The sequence below is a fragment of the Rutidosis leptorrhynchoides genome, chromosome 1 (genome assembly GCF_046630445.1).
Source record: "Rutidosis leptorrhynchoides isolate AG116_Rl617_1_P2 chromosome 1, CSIRO_AGI_Rlap_v1, whole genome shotgun sequence".
In the NCBI taxonomy this organism is placed as follows: Eukaryota; Viridiplantae; Streptophyta; class Magnoliopsida; order Asterales; family Asteraceae; genus Rutidosis; species Rutidosis leptorrhynchoides.
Window position 1 is genome coordinate 593,758,805 of NC_092333.1, and position 17,978 is coordinate 593,776,782.

The following is a 17,978-nucleotide window of genomic DNA, read 5'->3' on the forward strand; positions in this document are numbered from 1 at the left end:
TTCTCTTCTTTTTAATCACATGTCAAGTTGGTTGTTATTGTAGCAAAGTTTGGTTTTGTTTCTTACAAGTCAAAGAAGGAAAGCAACAAGTGGCTAGATTCTCCAAGTGAAGTGTATGCATGTATGCCTTCATCTATAAATAGGTGATCATGTAAAAAGAAGAGATCATCACAAAGAGAAAGAAAAACATAGTTGATAGGTTTATCAACGGAGTGTGTTTATTTGTGAGGTCGAGAGTTTATTCTTGTAAGGATTGTAAAAGAGTGTACGAGAAACTTAGATTTTATACTAAAATCTAAGGGGCTTGGGTTTGGGTTTAACTCATAGTGTACTTTTTTCTTGCATCGGGTTCTTTTATATTATAAGAATAAAGGGAACTCTTGGGGTGGACGTAGGCAGGATTTTGCCGAACCACGTTAAATCGTCGTGTTATCAGTTACTTTATTTTGCTTTCTTTTATTTCTAGCAAGTTTGTCTCAAACAAATATATCCTTGCTTCCGCTGGTGTGGGTGCGTTGGGCAAGTTATCATAACAAGTGGTATCAGAGCGTATCCAGGTTTATCGGATATTTTTTGGTTTGAGATGGCGGGAAATAGCGGTGTGCAGTTTAAGGTGGAGCCATTTGATGGAACCGGGAATTTCACCTTGTGGCAAGCAAGGGTGAAGGATGTTCTGGTTCAACAGGGCTTGGCAAAGCCGTTGAAGGGTAAAAAGGACGGAATGCCAGAAAAGATGGCGGATGTAACGACCCTGGATTTTTTAACGTTTATTTATTAATAATTGTTATTATTAATACTTGTGATTTAACGAATGTATGTTATTACATTTACTTGTTACCATGATTGATCATACTTGACTTTAAATGCTCGAAACGTCTTTGTGACATACGTACATTACTCGAATAATATTTTTGAATATTATTTACATTCATGATTAAGTTTTATTGATCATTTTAATTAACTAAGGTTACTAGTTAATTACTTGGGCTTTAATTGGATTAATTTCTTAATTAATGGAACTTGGGCTTTTATTAGTGTTATTGGACTTAAAAGCCCACCCTACATCTTTTATGGACTCTTTAGCCCAACTCACATGTAAGTAGTCCATTTAAAGTCTAACTAGTTAGTTTATTACATAAGAATCTAGTTACTTGTTCTTTCCCATGCAATCGCCCCTAATATCCATCTTTTAAGACTTTAACATACAAGAACCTTGTGAACATTTTTCTTCCCTCTCCCCTTGCAAAAAGCCGTCGGCCTTTATGGCCTTGAAGAGTGTTTTTTTGTTTCAAATTTTGTTAACATATTCACTTGCATTCTCTCATTCTCACACACACTTCAAACTTGCAACTTACTTTTCTCTCATTTCTCTCTCAAGTTTGTAAGTAGCAAGCTTTATCTTCTCTTCCTTTTCTTCATTAAAACCGAAATACATATACACATAATCATCATCATCACTTGTTCTTTGTTCTTGTTTAATTACATTTTGTTGTTTACTTACTTATTGTTGTTACTTACTAGCTACTAAGAATCAAACTCTTTAGTTTGATTCTTCATATCATCTTGTTCTTACAAGACATACAAGAACATAAACTTTCTAGTTTATGTTCTACACTTAAAGTTTTAAAGAAAGTTCATGAGTTAAAGCATACTTGTGTTCATGAAGTAAACTTAAAGTCTACTTCCTTAAAGATCAAGACTTAGGCTTGAATCTTTAAAAGTATGAAACTCATGAACTTATTACTTGCTTACTTAGTTTATTTCTTTATATTATGCACTTTAATTTAATGTTTGTTGGTTTAAATGGTCAAGTATTACAAGTTAGTCTTGATCTCATACTTTCTTGAAACTTAAAGTTAACTTGAAAGTTCAAGAACATGGAAGTGTAACTCTTTAGTTATAACTTCAAATACTTATGAAAGATCTAAGTTTATATAGCTTATGGTCTTCTAATTTTGTCATAATCAAGAGCTTATGAGCTTACATACACTTTACTAGTTGATAATCTAAGTTTTGTAACTTATGGTTTCACTAAAGTAAAGATTCAAGTATTATTACTTAGGATTTAACTTAATAACTTTAGATCTAGACCTTTGGGACTTGGATCTTCAAGATCTAACTAAGAACTATGTTCTACATCTTAAGATCTTGATTAGTTAGTTTACTTTCAAGTTTGAAGTTCAATATTACTTTTATATTTCATGTATGTGTTAAATCTAAGACTTTGATGTAACTTTGGTTCATCAAGACACTTGCAACGCTTAATTGAGTTGTGCTACTTGTCTTAGACTTACACTTGTATTATGATGGTGAAACCTTGATTAAGATGATGTAAACCCATCAACGAGTTGTACACTTGAAGCTATATGCATCAAGGATGAGAACCGTGATAAGCATCGAGTACCAAGAACCACCGGAACCTACTGTTTTACTGTTTCTGTGTCTGACCCGTACGACCTGGGCTACTGTAAAGATAATTTTCAGATATCTCTATTCTAGTAGATAACTTTTCATTTAGGACTCGTCTTAATCCGAGTTACGGTTTAGGATTTATGGCCCTCCGATCGTCACTATGTCTTTTAACGTTGTGCTGAAAATTCTGACCTACTCGCACTTAGACCTTCGCCACGGTCAAACGAAGAAGAGTTTGCTTCTGGGATTTTTAACACAACTAAAGGACTCATATACGGAGCCATGGCCACTGGTCTCACCTTATTTCAGTAGGTATAGAGGCCGTGGTGACTGATCGAACTCAGCCTTTGTTTTAAACTCTTTTCATGAACAAAACTTACTTTACACCTTTTGTTTGATGATGAATGATGATGACCTTTAAGACCTAATTTACATACATTTAAACCTTTTGGGACGATTTACTGACTTAGTACTATTTGACTTAGGTTGAGGACTTTCCGGACCTACGTACTTGCTTATTTCCCGACTCGACTTTACCACTACTTTACCACTGTGAGTTATAGCATCCCTTTTTACTTTAACCATTTTGGGAACTGAGAATACATGCGCATTTTACGTTTTACATACTAGGCACGAGTACTTAAAATTATATATGTGTGGGTTATACAACGGCATAAACATTCCCTTTAGCTCGGTAACGTTTAGTCATTGGTTTTTGAACCAGTGAACGCGAATCTTAGATATGGATCCATAGGGTTTGACATCCCCACTCGGGCTAGTAGCGCTAGCATTTAACAAGTGTTTAATACTTCGTATACATACGCACTTTCCAAGTGTACTTTCAGGGGGTATAAACGTTAAGTTAGTTACCAAGTGCCCACGGTTAAACATATACTTTATCATACTATTTTGAAACGCTCTTTGTAGCACTGAAATCTCGTGGCCTACCTTACATTACTGTTATACTTAAACTATAGCTCACCAACCTTTGTGTTGACATTTTTAAGCATGTTTTTCTCAGGTGCTTAAGGTTAGCTGCTTCCGCTGTGTACTAGTCTTGTTGTAGACACCCACTGCTCTAGAGTTATCACCGCATGAACTGTTTATCTTGCATTCATAACTTTAATACTTTTGAACAATGATTTGTAACGACCTAAGGGTCACGTACTACTACTATTTGCTTCCGTTCATTGAAGCATACTTTTGATTGTAAAACATTTGACGTTGGTTATGAAGTCACCTTTTATCATGAATGCAACTTGTTTTGAAAACGCATATAGTGTTTGACCTTGTAATGATCCTGTTGTTGATGATTCGTACACGATGGTTTTGTACGGGGCATCACATTTGGTATCAGAGCATTGGTTGTAGGGAATTAGGATGCATTAGTGAGTCTAGACCGACCCGAGTAGGATTCACTAATAGGACTAATCTACAACTTGTTAGTTTACTTGTTTCCGCTGAACTTACTGCATGCTGCTGCTTACTTTTACTGCTATATGCCGTATGCTACTACATGATTTCACTACTGCATGATATTACTTGCTTTTGATTGCATGCTACTTCTGTACGATTTACTGTTATTGCCATGCTATTTACAGTTATACATGATTTAGACTGTTGGCCTAATACGTGCTTGCCTTATGACTTACTGACATGGAAAATTTATTTTTCCTTGTTCAGATGTCGGATATTCCACCTGCTATCATTTTGGGCAGTTCAGACACTTCAGCCACTTCACCTGTCACTGTTGCCGATCCCCCGATCCCGTCAGCGACACACTCTAGTGACCCAGGCGCTTCGACTTCCGGAGCTAGCAGCCATACTCCCGCCCCAGTGGCTACTTCTGACGGAGCCCAGGACCTCCCGGAGATTCCAGCTCCATCTGCCCCAGGACCCTCGGGGTCACAGCCTCGCTCTGGTGATGTTGTGATTCCCGCGGAATTTGGGGAAGGTCCATTCCATAACCAGTATCGCCATTGGTGCCGACGCGCTCCTGATGGACGACTCATGCCGATCCCGCCTTTTAGATACCGACAACTGATGGCCGCCCAAGGAGAGCCAGTACAGCCGCCCGTGCAGTCACCTCCACATGATTCAGATGACCCGTCATCCGACGACGCATCCTCAGACGATTCTAGTGGCGAGGATTCCACCGATGACTCCGACAAGGAGAATCCCGATGATGCACCTGTTCAGCCACCCTCCACCCCGTCGAAGAATCGGTACCGTTTCGACGACACCATTATTCCGGGGATCAACGGAGGTCAAGCATTCACTGACGCATTTGGTCAGCGTCGTAGGGTTACCGCCCGTAAGCGGCTTGTGCCGTACCCTGCTGATCCCTTCATCCGTAAGCCTTACTGCCTCGCAGCCTCTACTTCTGGAGCCGTACCGTTTGCACCACCAGCTCCACCAGCACCAACCGTACCGACAGCACCACCTGCCCCACCCTCCCCCTCGGTCGAGGAACTGATGAGGGAGGTGGAGATCCTCCGTGATCGGGTAACTGAGCTCGAGGACCAGATGTCTCATGTATTGGACATCCTACACCCACCATCACCGTAGGACCTTTTGTAGTAGATTTCATTATGTAATCTAGTTGTAGTTTTATGTTTCACTTATGTATTGTACGAACTTATACAGATGTATGCAACTTATTATTATTAATGAATGGAACCTTGCTTTATTTAATTCTTGCACGATGTTCTATTTACGTTACTATATGATTATGTAGTATTTATACCTGGATTGCATTACTTAATAAACATGTGATGTGTTGATTCTATGTTGGTTACCATATACTGTATTACTACTATTTGAATACTGGATTTTGACTTGAGTCAAAAATTTTGTTTAGAACACCATGGCCAACGGACGATCAACATCAACACCTACCGCAGCCCAAATCGAGGAGATGATTGCCGAAAGGGTAGCCGCAGCCATTGCGGAAATGCAACCCCAAGCTCCACCGCCACCGCCACCGGTTATTCAACCCATTCATAATGGGTGTACGTAGAAAGAGTTTCAGAGATGCAAACCTCACAGCTTTAGCGGAACAGAGGGGCTGGTTGGTCTCACTAAATGGTTCGAGAAGTTAGAATCGGTGTTTCGAGTCAGTAACTGTTCAGAGGAGAATAAAACCAAGTTTGCTTTATGCACGCTGTCTGATGGCGCACTAACGTGGTGGAACACGTTGGCTCAAGCAAAAGGTATTGATGAGGCATTTGCTACTCCATGGGAGGAATTTAAAGGGGCCCTGATTGAGGAATATTGCCCTAGGACCGAGATCCAGAGGATGGAGATTGAATTCATGCAGTTAAAGGCCGTTGGGAACGACCTTGATAGTTACAACCGGAGGTTTTTGGAACTAGCCCTGATGTGTCCGACAATGGTCACCCCGGAATTCAAGCGTATGGAAAGGTACTTCTGGGGACTTCCTAAGAGCATTAAGGGAAACGTCACCTCGTCCAAGCCACCAAATGTCCCGGAAGCGATGCGCATGGCGCATACTTTAATGAATCAAATTATTATCGATGAACCGGAGAAGGCTAAGTCTGAAGCGGGTAGTAGTGAGAAGCGCAAATGGGATAACAACAGGGGAAGGACCTATGATCAGAACCCGGCGAAATGACATGAGGGTTTCAGAGGAAACAACAACGGTGGAAACCCCAATCCGAACACCAACTCAAACCCGAACTACAAGGAAACCTTACCACAATGCAAGCGGTGCTACAAGCACCATACTGGGTATTGTAATGTTGTTTACGAAAAGTGCCAACGGACTGGGCATATCGGTAAAGACTGCAAGGTCACCACCCTGAATGTGAAGGCGAACCCTAATGGACCGAAAAAGTGCTACGAATGCGAACAAATGGGCCATTTCAGAAATGCGTGCCCCAACAAAAGAAAAGACGGCGGACCATCCCGTGGTAGAGCTTTCAACGTTAATGCAAGGGATGCCCGAGAAAACCCCGACTTGGTGACAGGAATATTCACTATCAACAATCTATTAGCTTCTGTACTATTTGATACTGGTGCCGATAGAAGTTATGTATGTAGACACTTTTACGATAAGATTAATTGGTCGTTAGTCCCTTTAAAAGAGAGTATGCTTGTTGAAATAGCCAACGGTAAACTTGAAAAAGTTGACCACATTAGTCGAGGAGCTATTATCAACATAGCTGGTGCGGAATTCGAAATTGACTTAATACCTATCAAACTGGGAAGTTTTGACGTGATCGTTGGTATGGATTGGCTGACGAAAGTAAGGGCTGATATTATTTGTGGAGATAAAGCTCTTCGTATACCACACAGAGACGGTGAGCCACTGATCATCTACGGAGAGAGATGTACCTCGAAGCTGAACCTCATTAGTTGCATGAAGGCGCAAAAGATCATGAAGAAGGGATGTCTTGCTGTCCTAGCACATGTGAAAATAGTAGAAACCGAGGTGAAGAATGTGAACGATGTTCGAATTGTGAACGAATTCTCCGATATCTTTCCTGAAGAATTGTCTGGATTACCGCCGCCGAGAGCAGTAGAGTTTCAGATCGACTTAGTGCCAGGAGATGCACCTGTAGCTCGCGCACCTTATAGACTCGCACCTTCCGAGATGCAAGAATTACAGAGTCAACTACAAGAGCTGTTAGATCGAGGATTTATCCAACCAAGTTTCTCCAAGTGTGAATTTTGGTTGAAGGAAGTCCAATTTCTGGGTCATGTTGTGAGTGACCAGGGTATCAAAGTTGACCCCGCCAAGATTGAAGCTATCAGCAAGTGGGAGACCCCCACTACTCTGACTCATATTCGCCAATTTCTAGGTCTCGCCGATTACTACCGAAGGTTTATTGAAGGTTTCTCTCTGATTGCACGTCCTTTGACCGCACTGACTCACAAAGGGAAGAAGTTCATTTGGGAACCCGCACACGAATCAGCATTCCAAACTTTGAAGAAGAAGTTAACCACCGCACCTATCTTATCGCTTCCCGAAGGCAGTGACGATTTCATTGTTTATTGCGATGCTTCGAAAAGTGGTTTTGGTTGTGTACTGATGCAACGATCAAAGGTTATTGCCTATGCCTCCCGACAATTGAAGATTCATGAGCGGAACTACACTACCCATGATCTCGAACTTGGAGCTGTTGTCTTTGCGCTCAAATTGTGGAGACACTATCTTTATGGAACTAAGAGCACTATCTTCACCGATCACAAGAGTCTCCAACATATATTCGATCAGAAGCAACTAAATATGAGACGGCGTCGATGGATTGAGACGTTGAACGACTATGATTGTGAACTCCGTTATCACCCTGGCAAGGCCAATGTTGTAGCTGACGCTTTAAGCCGAAAGGAGAGGACGTCACCTCTTCGTGTTAGGGCTCTGAACATCACCATCCATTCGAACCTCAACAGTCAGATCCGTGTAGCCCAAGACGAGGCTCTCAAGGAGGAGAATATATCTCACGAACATTTGAACATTCTTGTCTCTCAATTCGAGGTTAGGGAGTCTGGACTCCGATGTTATGCCGAAAGAATTTGGGTACCACGTTATGGAGCTCTACGGAACCTTATAATTGATGAAGCACACAAGTCGAGATATTCAATTCATTCCGGAGCGGGCAAAATGTACCACGATCTTAAGAAACAGTACTGGTGGCCGAATCTTAAGAAGGACGTTGCGACTTATGTTAGTAAGTGTTTGACTTGCTCGAAGGTTAAGGCCGAGCATCAGAGGCCCTCTGTATTACTTCAGCAACCGGAAATCCCGCAATGGAAGTGGGAAAGGATAACAATGGATTTCATCACCAAGCTACCAAAGACGGTGGGCGGATACGATACCATCTGGGTTATTGTTGACCGTCTTACCAAATCTGCACACTTCTTGGCTATGAAGGAAACAGATACGATGGAGAGACTTGCTCAATTATACATCAAGGAGGTTGTATCTCGGCATGGTGTACCTTTATCGATCATCTCAGATCGCGATCCTCGTTTTGCTTCTAGATTCTGGCGTTCTTTACAAGAAGCTATGGGGACCCGTCTCGACATGAGTACTGCTTATCACCCACAGACCGACGGGCAAAGTGAACGAACGATTCAGACCTTGGAAGACATGTTGCGTGTATGTGTCATTGATTTCGGAAAGGCCTGGGAAAGGCATTTGCCACTCGCTGAATTTTCTTACAACAACAGTTATCACTCGAGCATTAATGCCGCACCTTTTGAAGCATTGTATGGCCGCAAGTGCCGATCTCCTATTTTTTGGGCCGAAGTAGACGAAAAGTAAATCACCAGACCCGAGGTAGTCCACGAAACAACGGAGAAGATTGCTCAAATTCAAGCTAGACTTAAGACTGCCCGTGATCGTCAAAAGAGTTATGCTGACCGTAAACGTAAAGACTTTGAATTCAACATTGGTGATCGTGTAATGTTGAAGGTTGCACCTTGGAAAGGTGTGATTCGTTTTAGAAAACGTGGAAAGTTGAACCCACGATACATTGGTCCTTTTGAAATCTTGGAACGTGTTGGACCCGTTGCTTACCGTTTGGATCTACCAGCACAATTGAGCTCAGTTCATACTACCTTCCACGTGTCAAACTTGAAGAAGTGTCTTGCTGCACCCGAACTCATCATACCACTTGAGGAACTTACGATTGATGACAAACTCCACTTTGTGAAAGAGCCTGTTGAAATTATGGATCGTGAGATCAAAACTTTGAAACGCAACAAGATTCCGATCGTCCGAGTACGATGGAATGCCAAACTAGGACCTGAGTTTACCTGGGAGCGAGAGGATCAAATGATGCAGAAGTATCCTCACCTTTTCCCGACTCCTCCATCTACCTCAGCTTAAATTTTGGGACGAAATTTTCTTTAACAGGTGGGTAATGTAACGACCCTGGATTTTCCAACATTTATTTATTAATAATTTTTATTATTAATACTTGTGATTTAACGAATGTATGTTATTACATTTACTTGTTACCATGATTGATCATACTTGACTTTAAATGCCCGAAACGTCTTTGTGACATACGTACATTACCCGAATAATATTTTTGAATATTATTTACATTCATGATTAAGTTTTATTGATCATTTTAATTAACTAAGGTTACTAGTTAATTACTTGGGCTTTAATTGGATTAATTTCCTAATTAATGGAACTTGGGCTTTTATTAGTGTTATTGGACTTAAAAGCCCACCCTACATCTTTTATGGACTCTTTAGCCCAACTCACATGTAAGTAGTCCATTTAAAGTCTAACTAGTTAGTTTATTACATAAGAATCTAGTTACTTGTTCTTTCCCATGCAATCACCCATAATATCCATCTTTTAAGAATTTAACATACAAGAACCTTGTGAACATTTTTCTTCCCTCTCCCCTTGCAAAAAGCCGTCGGCCTTTATGGCCTTGAAGAGTGTTTTTTTGTTTCAAATTTTGTTAACATATTCACTTGCATTCTCTCATTCTCACACACACTTCAAACTTGTAACTTACTTTTCTCTCATTTCTCTATCAAGTTTGTAAGTAGCAAGCTTTATCTTCTCTTCCTTTTCTTCATTAAAACCGAAATACATATACACATAATCATCATCATCACTTGTTCTATGTTCTTATTTAATTACATTTTGTTGTTTACTTACTTATTGTTGTTACTTACTAGCTACTAAGAATCAAACTCTTTAGTTTGATTCTTCATATCATCTTGTTCTTACAAGACATACAAGAACATAAACTTTCTAGTTTATGTTCTACACTTAAAGTTTTAAAGAAAGTTCATGAGTTAAAGCATACTTGTGTTCATGAAGTAAACTTAAAGTCTACTTCCTTAAAGATCAAGACTTAGGCTTGAATCTTTAAAAGTATGAAACCCATGAACTTATTACTTGCTTACTTAGTTTATTTCTTTATATTATGCACTTTAATTTCATGTTTGTTGGTTTAAATGGTCAAATATTACAAGTTAGTCTTGATCTCATACTTTCTTGAAACTTAAAGTTAACTTGAAAGTTCAAGAACATGGAAGTGTAACTCTTTAGTTATAACTTCAAATACTTATGAAAGATCTAAGTTTATATAGCTTATGGTCTTCTAATTTTGTCATAATCAAGAGCTTATGAGCTTACATACACTTTACTAGTTGATAATCTAAGTTTTGTAACTTATGGTTTCACTAAAGTAAAGATTCAAGTATTATTACTTAGGATTTAACTTAATAACTTTAGATCTAGACCTTTGGGACTTGGATCTTCAAGATCTAACTAAGAACTATGTTCTACATCTTAAGATCTTGATTAGTTAGTTTACTTTCAAGTTTGAAGTTCAATATTACTTTTATATTTCATGTATGTGTTAAATCTAAGACTTTGATGTAACTTTGGTTCATCAAGACACTTGCAACGCTTAATTGAGTTGTGCTACTTGTCTTAGACTTACACTTGTATTATGATGGTGAAACCTTGATTAAGATGATGTAAACCCATCAACGAGTTGTACACTTGAAGCTATATGCATCAAGGATGAGAACCGTGATAAGCATCGAGTACCAAGAACCACCGGAACCTACTGTTTTACTGTTTCTGTGTCTGACCCGTACGACCTGGGCTACTGTAAAGATAATTTTCAGATATCTCTATTCTAGTAGATAACTTTTCATTTAGGACTCGTCTTAATCCGAGTTACGGTTTAGGATTTATGGCCCTCCGATCGTCACTATGTCTTTTAACGTTGTGCTGAAAATTCTGACCTACTCGCACTTAGACCTTCGCCACGGTCAAACGAAGAAGAGTTTGCTTCTGGGATTTTTAACACAACTAAAGGACTCATATACGGAGCCATGGCCACTGGTCTCACCTTATTTCAGTAGGTATAGAGGCCGTGGTGACTGATCGAACTCAGCCTTTGTTTTAAACTCTTTTCATGAACAAAACTTACTTTACACCTTTTGTTTGATGATGAATGATGATGACCTTTAAGACCTAATTTACATACATTTAAACCTTTTGGGATGATTTACTGACTTAGTACTATTTGACTTAGGTTGAGGACTTTCCGGACCTAGGTACTTGCTTATTTCCCGACTCGACTTTACCACTACTTTACCACTGTGAGTTATAGCATCCCTTTTTACTTTAACCATTTTGGGAACTGAGAATACATGAGCATTTTATGTTTTACATACTAGGCACGAGTACTTAAACTTATATATGTGTGGGTTATACAACGGCATAAACATTCCCTTTAGCTCGGTAACGTTTAGTCATTGGTTTTTGAACCAGTGAACGCGAATCTTAGATATGGATCCATAGGGTTTGACATCCCCACTCGGGCTAGTAGCGCTAGCATTTAACGAGTGTTTAATACTTCGTATACATACGCACTTGCCAAGTGTACTTTCAAGGGGTATAAACATTAAGTTAGTTACCAAGTGCCCACGGTTAAACATATACTTTATCATACTGTTTTGAAACGCTCTTTGTAGCACTGAAATCTCGTGGCCTACCTTACATTACTGTTATACTTAAACTATAGCTCACCAACCTTTGTGTTGACATTTTTAAGCATGTTTTTCTCAGGTGCTTAAGGTTAGCTGCTTCTGCTGTGTACTAGTCTTGTTGTAGACACCCGCTGCTCTAGAGTTATCACCGCACGAACTGTTTATCTTGCATTCATAACTTTAATACTTTTGAACAATGATTTGTAACGACCTAAGGGTCACGTACTACTATTATTTGCTTCCGTTCATTGAAGCATACTTTTGATTGTAAAACATTTGGCGTTGGTTATGACGTCACCTTTTATCATGAATGCAACTTGTTTTGAAAACGCATATAGTGTTTGACCTTGTAATGATCCTGTTGTTAATGATTTGTACACGATGGTTTTGTAAGGGGCATCACAGCGGACGACGATTGGAATGACATCGAGGAAAAATGTGTCAGTACCATTTGCCTTCCCATCAGTGATAAGATCATTAATAATGTCAGTGGCGAAACAACCGCGACGGGGTTGTGGATGGCCCTCGAGAAGTTATATCTCGGGAAGAACATGACTACAAAGCTGAGCTTGAAGCGTGATCTGTATCAGTTGAAGATGGAGGAAGGCGGGAATATCATTGAACACATGAATGTGTTTAATGGTCTGGTTGATCAACTTGCAACTTGCAAAAGTTGATGTTAATATTGAGGAAGAAGATAAGACCCTTATTCTTCTTACCTCTCTTCCCAGTTCATATGATATATTAGTTACTACGATTCTTTACGGAAAAGCTACTGTAAAGATGGAGGAGGTAGTACCAGCACTCTTATCTCAGGATAAGAGATGAAGATCCGATGACCGTTTTGAGCATGAATTTGCTATGGTTGGTCATGGAAAGGGAAGGTTTTCCGGAAAAAGATCTGGTGATAAAAGTAGGTCCAGATCAAGAGATGGAGTGAAGGGTGTCCAGTGCTTCAAATGTCAAGAGTGGGATCATTACAAGAAGGATTGTCCACTCTGGAAGAATGGTGAAGATAAATCTGGGGGTTCATCAGCTGCAGTAGCAGTTAATGAATCAGTTAATCTGGGAGATGTTCTCACAGTCTCCAAAAGTTCTACTTCTGCTCAAGATGAATGGATTTTAGATTCGGGTTGTACAATGCATGTGTGTTCCAAGAAAGCTTATTTTGATAAGCTAATATTAAAGAAGGTGGGGGTGCTGACTTTAGGTGATGGTTCAACATGTGATGTTGAGGGTGTTGGCATGGTGAAAATAAAATTGTTTCACGGAGCTGCTTACACACTTGGTGGCGTGGCGTACGCACCAAAGATGTGCAAAAGTCTAATTTCCTTAAGCCAGTTAGATTCTCAAGGATACGGCTATTCGGACGTAGGTGGAGTTATGAAAATCACACGTGGCGTGAAGGTCCTGATGATTGGAGAGAAGTATGAGGGTTTGTATCGTCTGGTGTGTGATGACCCGGAAATTTCCGACCAAATTTAAACTTAAACTTTATATGATTTCGACACGATAAGTAAAGTCTGTAATGTTGAGTCTCAAAATTTTGAACTGTTTCATATATACAATTACCCTTCGACTATTCCCGACGATCCACGAACACCGGTGTGTAGACAAATGTGTAAATATATATGAATTTTATACATAGGTAATATTGTCATATATATATATATATATATATATATATATATATATATATATATATATATATATATATATATATATATATATATATATATAATTAATAAATATTAAAGATTTAATAAATTATAAATATTATATAATAAATGGTAATATAATAAATTGAATTACAAATTTAAATATAAATGTTATATTAATATTATCATCATGACTAATATTTTAGTAAGTAGTATTATTAATAATATTATTAAATATATTGTTGTTATTACTAGTATATACACATATATATATATATATATATATATATATATATATATATATATATATATATATATATATATATATATATATATATATATTGTAATTATTAAATATTAAATATATGTTATTATATGCATAACTATTAAATGTTACATAATTAATAAATTGTAAATGTAATTACAGCATAAAACATATTTATTATATTAAAAATGTTAGTATTACTTTCATCAAAATAAATACGAATATTAATGCTAGAATCTATTATGAATATTATAGATAGAAATAAAAATTTAATACATATGATTTGTTATACTAGTATTATTATTATTATCATTGTAAATATCATTATTATTATATTAGTAGTAAAAATTATAATTTTAGTTATTACTATGATAAGTATTATTATTATTATTGTAGTTATTATTAGCATTATTATTAGAAATCTTTATGATTATCATAGTTATCATTATTATTATAAATAATACAAATTCTTATTATGAATAATATTATATTCATCATTTTAATAGTTAATAACAATATTATTATTAATACTTATTACTATTTTATTTAGATTATTATTAATGTGAATTATAATTATTAATTATTGATTATTAATAATAATGGGTTAAGATCACTTGTACAATTTGGAATTCATTCAGTTTCACATAGCTATCAACAACTGTATATAAATCTTGTATATATCTTCAAAAACGTTTCCATCCCAATCAATCATACAGATTGTTGAAACAAAATAGCAGAACTTTAATTTTTTTATCTATTTAATTGTACCCGATTAAAAATCCTGTCGAATCTTTTTGACTATAAACCAACTGATTGATTCATGCCATTGGACATAAAACCCCTTCGATATCTTTCCTATCATTTACAGCTAATTCAATTTGGTGATTAAAAAAAAAGAAAAAAAAAGAAAGAACTCGTTAACTCCCTGTTCGTGTCACTTTTTGGCAAAAACCCAAATACGAATTTAATTTCAAAATCCATCAATGCAGAGATGTTAGGAATGTTTTGCTTAAACTATCTGTAAAGTATCCAATCTCAATTCCTTTTAACGAGTTTGAATTTCAGAGTCAAAGTTCTAGTTCCAAAAGTCAAACAGGATGTTCTTGGCAAAAATTCGAGTTCATATAAATGTTTTGGATCCAATTGAAGTTACAAAAAGCTTATATGTTTGATTTAAAACCATTTTTGTGTAGAAGTCTTGGTCTAAAACTTTTTCGAAATCAAGATCATAATTTTTTTTTAATACCGACGAGCAGCAGCAGCAGCAGGTTCTACTCCATATTTTTTTTTCAAACTAATTAATCAGAAGCGAGTGTTTGTATGATGATATTAAGTCCTAAATTGACTATGTAATTCACAGATAGGATATGGGATTGGTTCTGAGTCGATGTTGATTTTGATTTTAAATCGTGTTCATCAGCTAATTATTTTTTATTTTTTTTTTTACTTTACCATTGATTATGATGAAAGCAAATCTTTAAAACAGATAAACTACTTTGGAAATGTAAATTACAAATACATAAACTTAAATTGTTGAAGGAATCGATCTCTGGTTATTTGGATTATGAGTGAAGATGAAGAAGGAAAAATATAACAGGAAATAATTGTGTTAATTATAAACCGGTTGGTTATAATATAGAAATACATACTAGCTCAGCTGGTCTAATGGAGTTTCGGGGTAGCAAGTGGTCACGGGTTCGAGCCCTATTTGGGGCATATTTTTTGAGCAGCTTTTATAAGGGTATACTTCTTATTATTATTATTATTATTATTATTATTATTATTATTATTATTATTATTATTATTATTATTATTATTATTATTATTATTATTATTATTATTATTATGTTAACATAAATACCATGATTGATATTATTATCATTTTTGTTATTCAATAACATAATTAAGTATCATTAGTGTTATTATTAGTATTATTAATATTGATATATGTATTAGTATGATTAGGGTTATTATTACTATTACTATTAGTATTATTTTTATTCAGTATTACGAATATCATCCTTATTATTATCATCATTAATCTAATTAGTATTATTATTATTATTATTATTATTATTATTATTATTATTATTATTATTATTATTATTATTGTTGTTGTTATTACTACTTGATGTTATGCGAGGTGTATATGAAATAGCTATATATTTTACTAGGAAAAACTATTAAATACGATACAATTTTACACAAAATATGACAAGTTTTAATTATTTATTTACAAATGGGATATACCTAAACCTTGCTACAACACTATAGGCAGTGTACCTAATCGTAGAGTAGTGTAGTTTTTAGTAAGTCCGGTTCGTTCCACAGGGAGCTGGCTTATTTCACACTATATTTTAAACAATTATATTCGTACAAAATATATTATATTAATAATATATAAAAGGGGGTTTTACCGTTTAATGACCGGTTTGTCGATTTTATATTTTAAGCGAAGCGTAAAGTAAATGACGATATTTAACTAACAATATAAAATAAATAACAATAATTAAAATGACAATAAATAAAAGTACGAGGAAATATGAAATAAAATATATTATGCTTATTTAAACTTCCGTAATCATGATGTTTGACGTGTTGATTTTTAGTTTATTCCCATGGGTTAATTGTTCTTTGTCCTGGATTATTTAATATGCCCGTCTGGTTTTTGTCCATAACAGTCCATCAGTCATAAATATAAAGTGCGAGTGTCCTCGTCAAATTATCCTTATATCCGAAGTCAAATATTCCAACTAATTGGGGACTTAAACTGTAACAAGGTTTTAATACTTTGTTTAATAATTACACCAGGATATCGACTGCGTGTAATCCAAGGTTTAATACTTTGATAACAATTATGCCAAGTGTCCTTGTACATAATTTCACCCATGTTTTAATAATTCCATAGACTATTAATCCATTCCCGTGTCCGGTTAAATGAACGATTATTCGTACATATAAATATCCCGCCCATCGTGTCCGATCGAGTGTATATGGTTATTTATAGTGACGTCCAATTGTAAATCTTTATATTAAAATTAACAAACTATCATTTAGTTAAACAAATATAAAGCCCATTAATAGCCCATAGTATAATTTCCACAAGTGTCGTTCTTTTGTCCAAACCCCAATTATGGTACAAAGCCCAATTACCTAATTTTAGATATTTTTAGCCCAACATCATGATTACTTCGGTTCAAATAAGCATAATAACAACTTAGTTACGAGACATTAATTTAAAAAGGGAGAACATAACTTACATTGATTATTTAACGCGTAGTGTTACACGGACAGAGTTCCGGCTTAAAAACCCGTAAATAACCGTTACATAACCCAAACTAACTAATATAAAACTACCCTATACTATATATATATATATATATATATATATATATATATATATATATATATATATATATATATATATATATATATATATATATATATATATATATATATATATATATATATTTTTATATATATATATATATTATATATATATTTATTTATTATTTATTACAGAGTATTATTATTATTTTTTTATGTTTTTTTAAACTCGGCAGAATGCATGGCCTTTTATAGGCATTTCTTATTTTTGCAGCTCCGCGAGTTGCGGCATTTTAAGCCTGCAAACTCCGCGAGTCGCGGAGTTTGAAAATCCAGCTCACACAATTTTGGAACCTTGCTTGTCGACATAATTTATATATAAATATAAAATATAAATAATTAATATAATTATTTATATATTATATTATATTCTTGTGCATAGTAGACTTGTAATTTTTGGTCCATTGCGTCGGGCGTTGATAGTTGGCTCGGGTACCGGTTCCGGATTTTCGAACGCCTTTTCGTATAATTTAATATCTTGTACTTTGCGTTCCGCAACTTGTACTTTTGTCATTTTTAGACGTTTCTTATTAATAAGTTGAGCCACTTGGATTGTATCTTGTACATTTGAGCTTTTTGGACGTTTTTGTGTTCAAATCATCGTTTTCGCCTTTTGTCTTCGCACTTATTTAATATAAACGATTACAACTTAAAATAGAACAATTACAACTAAATAATTTACATATTGGGAGGATATTGCTACAAAATATATGTTCATTTGGAGCACTATCAAATATTCCCACACTTGAACG